The following is a 13,199-nucleotide window of genomic DNA, read 5'->3' on the forward strand; positions in this document are numbered from 1 at the left end:
AGTTTTCTGTGGAGGGCTATGTGGATTCGGGTTGTTGGAGAAAGGGGAAAATTATTTTATTTTACAGTATTTAATTCTCTGCAGCCAAGATCCCTCAGTGTTTCTATAGTCTTTGCTCTTCTAGTTCCTTTTATGGTTCCAAGAACAATGATAATGAAAGAAAGAAAGAAAATACACCACCAGTGGTACTCACTTATTTTAAGATGCTTCTTTTTTCTACAGCACAATAAAAACCAACCCTGAGCCTCACGAGTGTAACAGAGAAGACAGTATTTTAGTGCTTTTCATGCTCTATTATCTTATTTAGTGATACATCAGATTTTAAAATTAATGTAACAATACCATTTACTTAAATAAACCATGCCACAAACACAGGGAAAAGCCATTGAGAAGCATTAGCAGGAAGACAGCATTTAGGATATCTTTGTTAGCACAGTATATTACATTTAAAAATACACAAAGTTAAGAACATCACGTTTGCTTTTTTATCGTTAGCTGTCTGATAGGCTATTTATTTCAGAAAATAGTGATTGAATACTGGCTGCCAGGTAATAAGCTTTCTCTAGTCTGTTATAGGAATTAAATTATCAGCCATCAGTGGTGCTCCTGGTAGCCATGTATTATTATGTGTACAACACACTAGCTGTCCTTTAAATCAAGATGTATCTTTTAATCAGAAGTATTTTCTTTCCATAAAGAATTCAAAGTTGGTTCAAGTCCAAAACAAGTTAGAAAAAAGAAAAAGGCCAACTCATTCACGACTTAGCATGTGACTGGCGCTGTCGCAGTTATTTTTATTTCTAGTAAAGCGCTCAGTGGTTGCTGTGTGGTGCAGGTCCCTGGGAAGACTCAGGGCTCTGTGAGACAGTCGTTCCCCTGTGCTGCCCAGAGGTTTAGCAGGAAGCATCCAGCAGGCTCTGTGCTCCACCACGTCCTCCTTGAAAACTTCACTAATGAAAGGGTCAGTCATCTTTTGGAGCGACATTCCATGTTGCCTTTTTCTTTCTCAAAGAAGAGGTTAAGCCTCATGATATGAGCTCAGGGGAGGCCAGAATATCCTTCCTTAAACAGCAGCAAAATAACTTCACCAAAGGCCTTTGTGGGAAGCAAGGTAAGTTCAGAAAGAGCTGGGATTTGTGAGACACTATATGGAACAACTTCATTATTTCTCCCTCAGGTACTGCCAGCCGAGAGACTACAATGTCCAACTACCAGCACACCCAGGTGGACAAAAGAGCAGGTGTCTTTCTAATGTTAAAGGGCAGTAGTGCACATTAAGGCTTTGGAACTCTTGTTTAGTTGATGCTATTTCTTGTAAAGCCTTATTTATAATTTTCTGTCTTTATGCATGCAAAAATTCGTCTAGGGAAGGAGTACAAGAGAACCTGAACTGAACACAGAATCTGCCTATGCACCATCTTTGTCATATCTGCTCTAAAGGGTTAATACCTATGATGAAAAAACCACATGCCACAGATGCCAGATATGCATAAAATAAACCCAAAACTCACACTTTTGAGGCATGCAACAGGAAGGATTACTTCTGACTTTCTCATTAATCGTATCCTAAATACTACACACTTGTGACTCTCAGGGACAGAATACCAGATTAAGCTGGTTATTTCAACTGTTCCCTTGTTCTTGAGACTTGATCTTAAAATATTCTCTAAGATGGTCAAAACTTGACAGGTCAAGGACCCAAAAAACCTTTTGGATGGTTGGAGGGCTGGACCAGAAGAACTGCAAAGGCTCCAAAAAAAATTATTCTGTGATTCTAATGTCACTCCATATGATTTTTCCTGCGTGAGAGATTATTTCCCACACGACTCACACTGACTTCGTCTTTAAGGACAGCAAGAGAAAAGGATCAAGAAGGGTCAGAGTCATGACTGCACACAGCCATTTATCACCTCAGGAGCTCTCACCCCTATTTCATGGGAGCCAGTGCACCAAAAGAAATCACCAAATGGCCAGGGAAAAACACAAGGTGTCAAAACACCAAGTTCTATCTTTCCCCATCTTTGAAAACTTCCAGTTTCTGGAGCAGCCATAAGAGAGCAACTGACTTTTCATGCTGTGCACCCCAGTCACCTCCTCTGAGAATCCCCCTGCATGACATTTACTTTAATAGGTCTAATTATAAAGAAATGCACTTTTCAGTCAGAACCGAAGAACCAGTAGGTTTTCTTCTTTAACATGCCAACCAGCTGTTTTGAAAGGTACTTCTCTAATCTCTTTCCTTCCACATGTTCAAACAGATGAAAGTAATTTTGTGCTCAACTGTCTATAAGTAATTAGACTGGGATGTAAAGGAGTCTTTATGTATCAGTTCAGAAAGAGCTACACTCTTAGCATACAGAATAATTATTAGCAATCTTCTTCATCTGTAAGGTATACCTTATGCATTTTACATGAGTTCCCATTATTAACATAACCTGACTATCAAAGCTCCATTGAAACTGGTGTCTTCTTTTTCATGTAACTGACTGAAATTCCCCAGAAATATAGTAATTTGAAAACAGCAATGCTGATGATTTGTTTCAGCTGTAATTTGTTATTTTTTTCCACTTCTTTGTTGTTCTCCTAGTAAAGACCTAAACCAGTGGGGCTCCAATATACACAAACAAGTGTTCTGCTTTTGCTACAAGATGGATATTAATATTCAGTGAGGGTCCTAGAAAGCTGCCTTATGTCAGTTTCCTGGGCTAAATTCCCTTAATCTTATTAATTAGGAGGTCACAAAAAGAATACTTTATTGGGAAACAAAATGTGTGTTCTAAAGATAGGTTCAATTAAATCTATGAATTTACTAGCAACGATGACAGGAGAATAATTCTTCAGACTCTGCCTCTGAACTGTGCTTGGCATGTCTGTAAACAAGGTGGGCAATTACTGAAATGTCAGACGGGTAGAAACATCTTTTGAACAACAGCTATTTAAAAAGTTGGAGCATGTTTCACAAGAAAAGTTACAGCTTCAGGACTGGGATTTTACTCAGTATAAGGAAAGCTGGAGAAAAGCCACACACCATCCCAGGACTTTCAACCCTGCATAGAGGTGCAGGCAAAACTGAATCAGGTTGGAAGGGCAAAGTGTTTTGTTTTCATCCTGTATGGAAAACATTCTTTGTAAACAATTGCTTCCTCAAACATATCCCTCACTTCACAGCTACATACCATGACCACATCTTTTCATGAAATAACATCCCAATTTTCCTAGAAATAGAATATCATTTTAGTTTCTTTAGAACCACAAGGCATCCTCAGAAAGTGAAGTCTGACTCTTGGTGGTTTTGCCACCAAAGATGAAGGAGAGATGGTTATTTGCCAACAGACAGATCTGAACACAAGAACAGTGGTAGAGAGGCCGAAAGCATTTGTTCTTTTGGTCACTACCAAAGAAGCAGTATTTTGCCCAAGAACCCATCAGAAGGACTTGGCGTAATCTTCAAGGATTACAAGCATTATATGCCAATGCAAGTGACTCAGATGCTCTGTGTCTGTCCCCAGAGTAAGGCACACTCTGTGAATACCACCAGAAGTGAGGCACTTTTCATTTGCTGTTTTGACTGACAGAAAATATACTCTACAGATGTGTTAGAACGGCTCCTGCCCTGAAGAGCTGATTTTCCAAACAGACTGAAAAGCAGCAAAAGACCAAAATGAAACTGAAAGCAAAGATATATTAATTTCTTACACAACATGTTAGAGCTGTGAGAAGTGGTCCAGCAGGACAAAGTCAGGGCATTTTTCTGTCAAATCCATGTCACAATGAAGGTATGTCAACAAAACATTGTCATACTGGATCAAAACATTATCCCAATGCAGCTCAGTCCAGTCTGGCCAGCCATACAGTGAAGAGTAAGAATAGTAATACAGGAGGTATGAATATCTTAAATGCGCTGGGAAAGGCTTGAGAAAACCCTGAGCTGGATTTAACCCATTTCTAAGTGGTCTTGTGAGGGAAGCAGGAGATGCACAGCCTCAGGGGGGTAGGCTGGTGGCAGAACATGTGGCACCCTCACTACCAACTCCCTAAAAACACACACACATTCTAATCAGTCTAAGAGACTTATTCTGTTTACTAGCCAGATGTGTGCACCTCTGGTACATACCCTAGCAGAAAACACAACAGCTACAGGACACAGCCTGTCTGCAACAAAGTCAGCTCTTCACAAGGCTGATTTTTAAAATTAGAAGTTGCATGGTGAGAGGATCCACCACGAACCAGATGAAAACATTTGGAAATGTTACCCTATGATGCAGGAGAAAAGGAAACATTATACTTGCACAGTTTGTATCAACAAGGGTAAATAATGCTCCAGATTTAACTTTCAGATAGAAAAAAAATTAATATTCACTAGGCAGGAAAGGATAGGTTGAGATGATGAGATCATCAGGCACATATTTTTCCAGTAGAAATCAATTAATTCTGCCTGGCCCAGTGTTCAAGTCACATGACTTCATACATAACACTTAATGCATTCAAGACTGCAATGTAAATATCACATGGAGGCACAAAAATATGGAAAGAGAAAGGGCTAGAACTCTGGTTATATCATGTGTTCTTGCCCTTCATATTATTTGTTTTCTCAGAGACCAAAGGTGTGTATGATACATTACAAATGCTCTCTCTCTGCAAGTATCCAAAATAATGACTTATTTGGATAAGTTAGTTCATTCTCACTTTCTCTGGAATGTCCTTACTAGGTTATTACTCTCCTCATACAAATTCCTGGGTGTTACAGAAAGCATAATAGAAAAAATCACAATAGCCAAATGTATATAAAAACATTAGATTGATAAACATCAAAATTACTCATCACCTTTGTCTGAATACAATTTCTCTGTTTTGGTAGGTCATTCTCATTGATTCTATGAAGAAATGTTATTGTTTATGTCCATTATTACTTGACTGCTTTGCTAATAGCATTGAACTGTGCAGGGATTCTCCATCATTGCTTACAATGGTATCACCAGAGATCTGGAGATTTGGTCCCACTGCACCTTGTCAAAAAGCAAATAAATATACTGGTGCACATTTCCTAAGCATGGGGAGATGTCAAAGAGACCCCCAAGAATCTCTTCACAGGATCTGCTCTCAGCTGGCTATACCCTATGGTACATCTATACTTACAGGAGCAACAGGGACACAGGGTATTCTCTTTTACCCTAAAAAATTGCTGCCATAAGCAGAGTGAGAAAAGGACCAAAAAAAAGGTGAGATCTTGCCAACCACTCCCAGGGATTACCTGACGTAGCTGCTCAGTCACATGGGAAGGAGCATGGCAAGCCTCTGAAACAATGCATCTATCCTGAAAGAAACTTACCACTGTGGGGATCTTCAAGAATCATTAGGACCTCTGAGAAAAGAGGTGCTGGAAAAGGAAACTCAAAGAAACAAAGGACAAATAAATAAAACATGACCCCTGTACCCAATTAAGGAAGACCCCATGGCTGACAAGGACTTCATTAGTCAGAGCTGATTTAAGACAAAGGTGCTCAGTTGCTGTGTGGATGGCTAGAATGGGCAGAAAAATTACAAAATACTCCACATATACCATGACATGCCTGTGACCATTCAGCTACGTCAGACTTGTTTTAATGCTGGATGGCACTTAGAAGCTCCTTTAAAATACTGGGCAAATACAGAGTGAGTAAATTGCTTAGAGTAAGGTGAGCAGGTCAATGAAATGAGAAACATAAAAGCTGTGGGTAGGCAGAATAAGTGTAAGTTATAAGGGAAACCTAATTTTTACCTTGACACAAACCTTGAGTACTAATTGTTGTATCTAGATAATCCTAATAAATCTTGTGTGGTATCACAGGATATTGTTAATTATCTTAAAATTTGGTTTGTTTTAAAAGATGGAATCTTTGTTTATTGTTACCTAGTAGAAGAGGCTCTGCAGACAGGTCCTGAAGATACTAATTTTTCTTACGATTATTTTTTGCCAGAGAATGAGTCATTACTGTTCCTTATTTTTTCTTCCTTTGTGTTATGGCTTTTCCTTGTGTATATTCATTTTATATGATATGAATTATACCAAGAATGTACATCATGGGAATACATCTCGTGTTGGAGAAAAATTGTGGACTTTTTTTTCATTCTTTTAACTGGGGGTCTGTCTGTGACTGTTTATTTTGTTTTCCCTAAATTCTATGAACAGTCACCATGATTTTATGATCTTTCCATTTGCTACACTTTGAAATATATAAATAGAATTTGAAACAATGAGCAAGATTCACCAGGAGGCTCTGACTGCCTGATGCTGCTATAATGAGTGGATGCATCCCTCAACCCCCCTTATGTTGGTTCAAAACCAAATTATCAGCTCTGACCCCATCCAGTAAGGTTCTTAATTCCAACAAATTTGCTCCCATGACCAAAAAAAAGTCCTTAAGTGGTCTCTTGGATTAGAAATTCAAGTCTGTGCATCCCTGTGCCCCACACTCACTGCTCATGAGCATCCGAACACAGAATTAGATGGACAGTGGTGTCCTCTCAGTTTCAGGTCAGAAAAGGATCTATTTTCTGTAAATTGCACAAGGCAGCAGAGCCAAGTATTTATTAACCCTGCTCAATCCCAAGAAGCAAAATAATGCAGAACATACAAAATGCAAACAAAACTTTCCAATAAATTTCCATCTCTTGACAATAAAATTCATCTGTGTGACATAACTAAACTACCTTGCCTTTTGAAAATTCTTAGCTATAATTTTCCTCAGCAAGATCACACAAACTGAGATCTGACACTGCCACATCTCAAAGGAGGATTTCTGGTGCTCTTTCTAAGGAAGTTAGAGCAATGAAGGAAGTGGGCAGTGCAGATGGGCTCCTTTTTTCCATGGTAGAGAGCTGGAGACAAAAAGAAAAAGTTACACAGTAATGATCTTGTTTCAAGCCATCTAGTAGTGGGCAAGCAGGCAGGCCCATTTTTTGTTTCTCTTGAGGAACTTGTCTCAGCTATTGATGATGATAGCAGAGTTGTGGAAATAGAACAACCAGGTACCAGCGCTGGTTCTTTGTTCTCAGTAGGGCAATAAATACAAGTACCTTCCCTAGTAGATAAACAGACTGTTGAAGCAATTATTTTGATCCCTGTGAAAGCCCCATGTTCAAAAAGCGTTTATTCTTGATTGCTCCGTTATGGGTTCAATCTCTTTCCAGATCACATCGTTGATCTCCTCACTGAGTTTTGATCAGTGCTGTACTTAATTGTGAGGAATGGTCTGAAAGAAAGCATTGCCAGCTCATACTAACCTCCAGAGTTCAAAGGAGGGATATGCTTCCTCTCAGCTGTTTGAATGTTCACTCTTCTGGTTGTCTTTGAAATTCACTTTGCTTCTTAAAGCTTGTTTTGTTTGGGCTATTTTTTCCCCTGTAGAACACAGCCCATAAAGAATTCAGAAGAAAACAAATTGTAGTGAAGAAGAAAACTAGAGCAAAACTATAGTATTTTATCTATATTGAATTCTTGGCTGTCTACTGTGTTCCCTCTCTGTCACTTGAAATATTGTTCCTCCCTGGGAAAAAAAAATATTTTTAACACAATTTTTAAGCAGCTTGGTTTTATTGAGAAAGGTGATGATGAGGTAGTGGTAATATGAGTCAGACTGAGTGCTTTCATGTGTCATGTCTCATCCAGAATTCTGGTGGGGTTTTTTTTCCTCTGAGAATGTATTTACAAGGAATGCACTTTTCTCATCTTCATTTGTGCACACTACCAAAAACACCTCATTATTTGACAAGTTGGCAACTGTCTGTGCCCAGGACTGAAAAACAGACTTATTGGAAAGAGGTGTTTCTGGAAAAATTGCACAATACCTGCTCAATGAATGAGTGAAGATAAGTGTTAGCAGTCTCTCTGCTTTCACTTTACCCACATTTCCTTAGAGGAGTTCTCTTTGATAATTGTTGCTAGAATGCATCACGATCCCAGGAGGCTCTGCAGGACATCCAGATTTTGTCTCACTATTAAGAAACTCTGCTTACATGCATCCATTTCAACTTCAGTCACCTAACAGAAGTCCCTACCCTGGGAGCTCCTCAGTGCAGCCCTCCCACTGGTGGAAAGGAGATTGTCATCTTCACAGTCAAATTAAAACTTGGGAGGGCTCAACCAATTCCCAGCAGTACGTGTTTCTCTCCATTTCCTGTGGAGGGGATCTCAGCATACTTAGAAATCTTAAGCAATTCAATTATGTGTCTAAAATTAGAAATGGCATAAAATCTACCCAAATTACATCCTGAAAAACTGAGGGAAGATGTTAAGTTCCACCTATGCAGGCAGGTGGATGAGAAGTAACAAAGAGTGGATATTAGAGAATATTGAAAAGACAAAATTCACCTTGGTACTTTATGTGCAGGATATGAATGTAAGGCATTTCTCTTTGGTTTCTCACCCTACCACAGGCTGCTTCTGAAATGATTAGTTGCCTCTTTTTTTGGTCCTCTCTTGCAAAATGAGGAGAAAACCCTCCCTTCTCTGACAGTAAGTACATTGCACATCACAACATGGAATACAGGGAAGTCCTATGGCAAGAGGTTTGAATGGGAACAGGTATCTACATTTCCTTAAAATTGATGGATAAAATAGAACCATAGCCCTGCAAAACTGGTTTATTGCAGCATTTCAGGAGTACATGAAATATTCTTAAAGCAATAAAGGACAAATGACACCTTCAACAGCAACCACTTCTCAAAGAGGGTACCTGCAACACCATACCATAATCTGAGCTAAACACAGACATGAGATGTCCCAGAGTATATATAAGCCAATGTAAATTGCACGTCAGGGACTATATAGGAAAAAAATCAGTAGAGGGGGATGGGAAAAGGAGGGGAAGTTCCATCTTCATATTTATTTTGCTTCATAAATATTCATTCCCCCTATGACCCTCTCGTGTCCTGGCACAGAACTGTGCTGTTTTTCATTTTACCATTAAAGAATGTCACATCATAAACAACCAGTTCCAGCAGACATGCATAAAATCTCACACTCAGCCGAGCCCATAACTTTCCATGAGTAATCAAATGCTCTATGCAATAATTTTTAAGCTGTTAATAATGCATTATTTGATCAGCTTGTATGTTCATGCTAGACACCTGATTAGCAAACACTACAATGTTTATTCATTTTTCTCCCATTGCTTGCTGGTTATCTATCTATCCATCTATCTATCTATCTATCTATCTATCTTCTATTTATATGTTCCCTACTATGACAGTGTCAAAGTATTTTCTATATATTTAAAAACAGAAATAACATTGCATTTCTTAATTTCTTTTTTTTGCTTTCTTTTTTTTTCCCAGCTTGATTAATTCATAGGTTTGTCAATTACTTATATTAAACTAATTTCACCTTGAGATCAAACAAATTTTTTACAGTAAATGACTGTGAATTTTGAAACCTAAGGTTAAAAATGTCTGGCTTCTGCATTTGTTCCTGAAAAAGCAGGAACCACCTCTGTTATCTTGAGGGAGTCAGAAGGTTCTGCAGCATTACTGCTTCATCTCTTGAGGACACACTCCTTGGGAGCTTCCCCTGCTAAATAAAGTCTTGCTGGCTCAGTACATCTTACTTGTCATGAGAGTTTCCGATTGTCTCTTGGGAAGAGAAAGGACCTTCAGTCATCTTGGACAGCTTCACACTGTAGATACTGTAGTTTATTCTACTTTTAATGCCTGCACATAATAATTTCATAAGCAAAATGGGCAAGGGCATTGAGGTTTCTTCACCCCTAGCATCTTCATCTCCCGGTAGCATTCTGCACCCCTAAAGCACACAAAAACTTCACACCAGCTTAGTTATCTGAAGATAAAGCTGTATAGTACAGGGAGATCATTGTGCAGAAGGTACAGTCTCCAAGCATCTCTTCTCAGAATTGCTTTGGCTTGACTTTAATCAGTTGCTCTTAGCTGAAGACCCACACAAAAAGTGTGTTGATCACTCAACACTATTCTCTGACTCACTGAAGTGTAATTGCTGAACTCATCTTGGCTTCTATGTGGCTTTCCCTATGCACAAACACAAGGGAGAAAGAAAGAGCAGGCCTGCCCTGCTCCCGTGATAGTGGCAGTCTAAAACGAAGCCATAACATCCATTTAGTGCCTCTTTAGAAGAGCTAAATGGATTTTGTAAATTCCATTGGTAAATTAGTGCTAGTGTTATTCACATAAATCTTGCCATTAAAATGATTTACTTCAACTGTAGCATTATTAATGTTCAGTAAATTAGGTCCATAAAATGACATTTGCCATGCCATTAACTGAAGATAATCCACAAAGCTCATTTCTAACCCCTTTTATATTTTTATAGTGTCCTTCATAAGCACTACTGGAGCTCTCTGAGATGCCTGCAGTCATCAGTATATTGATAGCTCTGACACAGCATACGCTTCAGATCAATTACTGAATCAGGAGACTAATCTAAACAATTTTACTTGTGGTCAGAAAAAGATTCATTATTTATGAGTGCAAACAAAACTGTATCATTGTTCTTCAACTCAAAACACATGTTCCCTGGAACATCAGCCCTCTTCAGACTGTCTTCAGTCAAAGTAGATTATAGCCCTGGAAAATTTTGGACGTTTCAGAAAGCAGCTGAACAAGGATGTCAGAAATTTAAGCAGAGACCGCAAAGCAAACAAGAAAAAAAAACATTTAAAAATTCTTTATAATTTGGTGGAAAGGTAAATCTCACAAAGCATTATAAGTTCAATAATGTATTTTTTAAAGTTTATATATATTAAGCATTTCCATTAACGCACTGGAATTATTTAAGTTCACTCACACTTATAGTTTCATCTGAGGAGAAAAAGTCTTAGAAAGCATTATTCATTTGTCTGATCTCTCAACTGCTTGATTTTGCCGGCACAGAAAATTGCAAGCCTAAAGCTCACATTATCATTTTATGCAATTCTTAGTGTCCTCTGGTCCGAGTGATGACATGAGGATAATGTCATTACACCATGTTTCTTGATAGATTTACAGAGCAGATGATTCACAGATGACTTCACTGCATTGGGACAGAAGAGTCTGCACCCATCTGAAAAGAAAATTACCTACATGGAGAAATATCCAATCAACACCATTCCATAAAATAATAGTTCAAATTACAAGAATAAAATTATTCTAATTCCTTAGATTAGTAATGTGATTTTATAGAAATATGAAAACTTAATTTTATAGTGTGTTCTGTGACAACAAAAAGGATGCACGCACTCTGACCAGCAAGTTTTACTTGCGATTACCTTTACTTGAAACTACCTCAAGACAAAATCAATATCACCAGGATGACGCTCCAACAGTTTAGGAATTTCCTGCCCTTTAACTAGTTGTAGCTGGCCCCCATGTAAAAGGCAGTATTTATCTATGTTTGTGTTCCCCTTCTCCTTCAGCACAAAATACAATTATTTGGCTTGAAAAACCCACGTAACTGTTTTATCTGTTCAAGCATGGATCAGAGACCTTTGATTGTACCCTATTAACCTACTGATCTCTGATGGAGCTCTTGCTGAAAGAGCACTCTCTAACCCTTTTCTCCAACTGTGCATCACCAAGTTTCTGCACCCATTCATGCTAAGAGAGGGAATGGCAAAGTCACACATTTAGGTATTCTTAATCTTATTCTTAATTGGAAAGCATTGCAATGACAGCTTTGTTGCCCACCTTGTTATCACTGCTCTAAAGGAACAAGATGAGCTTGATCATACTTAAATTCATTACATCTACAAGTCAATTAGTTAATTGACCTAAACCAGGTCAATCTTGTTACTGCACTCCGACCACTCTCAAACAGTGGAAGTGTGAAATAGCTGAGGAGAATTTCTGTAGTGAACACCAGGTGTTGGCAGAAACTCTTAAACGGGGTAGATTGCCATACCAGCCAAAGGGCAGATATGAGGATGGGAATAGGATGCTGCTCCTACACCAGGGACACCAACAGTCCTCAGAAATCCAAAACAAAGATGCTACAAAATATCCAAAAATGTTTGGATATTTGGGCTATGGAGGCTATTCCAGCTTCATCCTACCAAGTACAAGTTCCCATAATGGACTGCTGCCCCCCATGGACACTCACTCTCAAGTGGAAGAGCTTTATGTCACTCCTTATGTCCCCATGCCCTTGCTGAACATCTCCATTCCTCTAGTGAGGTGAATTTAGGGTTGCAGCCACTTCTGAAATGAGTCTATTGTCTACCCATTTACAGAATGTGTCTGAAGCCCCCCCATTCACATAAATCATAAAACATCAAGTCAGGCATAGTATTTTTAGAACATGAAAGTAAGAGAACATGAAAGTCATGATTGCCACAACACAAGTCCAGCTTCAGCTCTAATTAATAGTGCATGCTGCCCCAGACACTTCTTGCTTTCTATATATGATGGCATGTTTCATGCAATGTGCAAGTTAGCTTGATCCAGTTCTTAATGAGTACAAGATGCTGCTGTGGCTTTTGTTACCTGTTCTTCATTAGTTATTAGTAACAAAACACTAAAACTTATTGGGCAAGACTAGGTAATTGAAGAAAAAAATATGAAAAAAACCCCAGCATATCCCTTCATGTATAAACTACACCAAAGGGTTGTTTGCATTTTTATTTTGAAAACAAACTAAAATTTTTAAAACAGACAGCTTAGAAGACAAAAGGTATTATTTGGCATTTCCATATATGCAAATCCTCCTGAAACAGAGTATGAAAAACATGCAGTACTTTAACTTTGCCAAAAATACTTATTAGTGGCCCTATAACTTAAGCTTTATAGTTTTGAAGGTTAAACATTGTTTTCTGTATGGATTTTTACTGTTAAAAAAACAAAACAAAAAAAACAAACAAAAAAAAAAAAAAAAGAAAAAGCCAAAAACAAAAAAGAAAAGCCTCACAGATTTTTACAGAAACAAATCTCAGCCAGTTCTTGTAAAACTTGCAGACTTACTTAGTCATCCTTAAGAGCAGGACAATATTTAACTCCTTACAAAAAAATATTAGTGAAGGTTGGCTTTCCTCTCTGAAAACAACTGGGCTTCTTGTGGACCCCAATAATGGGACATAATTATAAAAGTGAAGTTTTCCTAACCCACGGATGAAACACCAACCATGCAAAAGATATTACAGATTGCATAACAAATATCAGAAGTTTGATTTCTTTGACTGGTCCATACAGTACTACTGTATTGTCATTTCTCTAAGCTG

The 13,199-nt window shown here is 38.3% G+C and overlaps 1 long non-coding RNA gene across 1 annotated transcript; it reads left to right on the forward strand.

Moving 5' to 3' along the window:
- Window positions 1-821: 821 nt before the first annotated feature.
- LOC141728356 (uncharacterized) lies at window positions 822-12,578 on the forward strand. The gene is made up of 3 exons (XR_012579282.1): window positions 822-1,111; window positions 8,416-8,494; window positions 10,988-12,578. It is a non-coding gene; the product is annotated as an uncharacterized LOC141728356 (long non-coding RNA).
- The last annotated feature ends 621 nt before the right edge of the window (window positions 12,579-13,199 follow it).

The sequence above is a fragment of the Zonotrichia albicollis genome, chromosome 2, assembly GCF_047830755.1.
Source record: "Zonotrichia albicollis isolate bZonAlb1 chromosome 2, bZonAlb1.hap1, whole genome shotgun sequence".
In the NCBI taxonomy this organism is placed as follows: domain Eukaryota; kingdom Metazoa; phylum Chordata; class Aves; order Passeriformes; family Passerellidae; genus Zonotrichia; species Zonotrichia albicollis.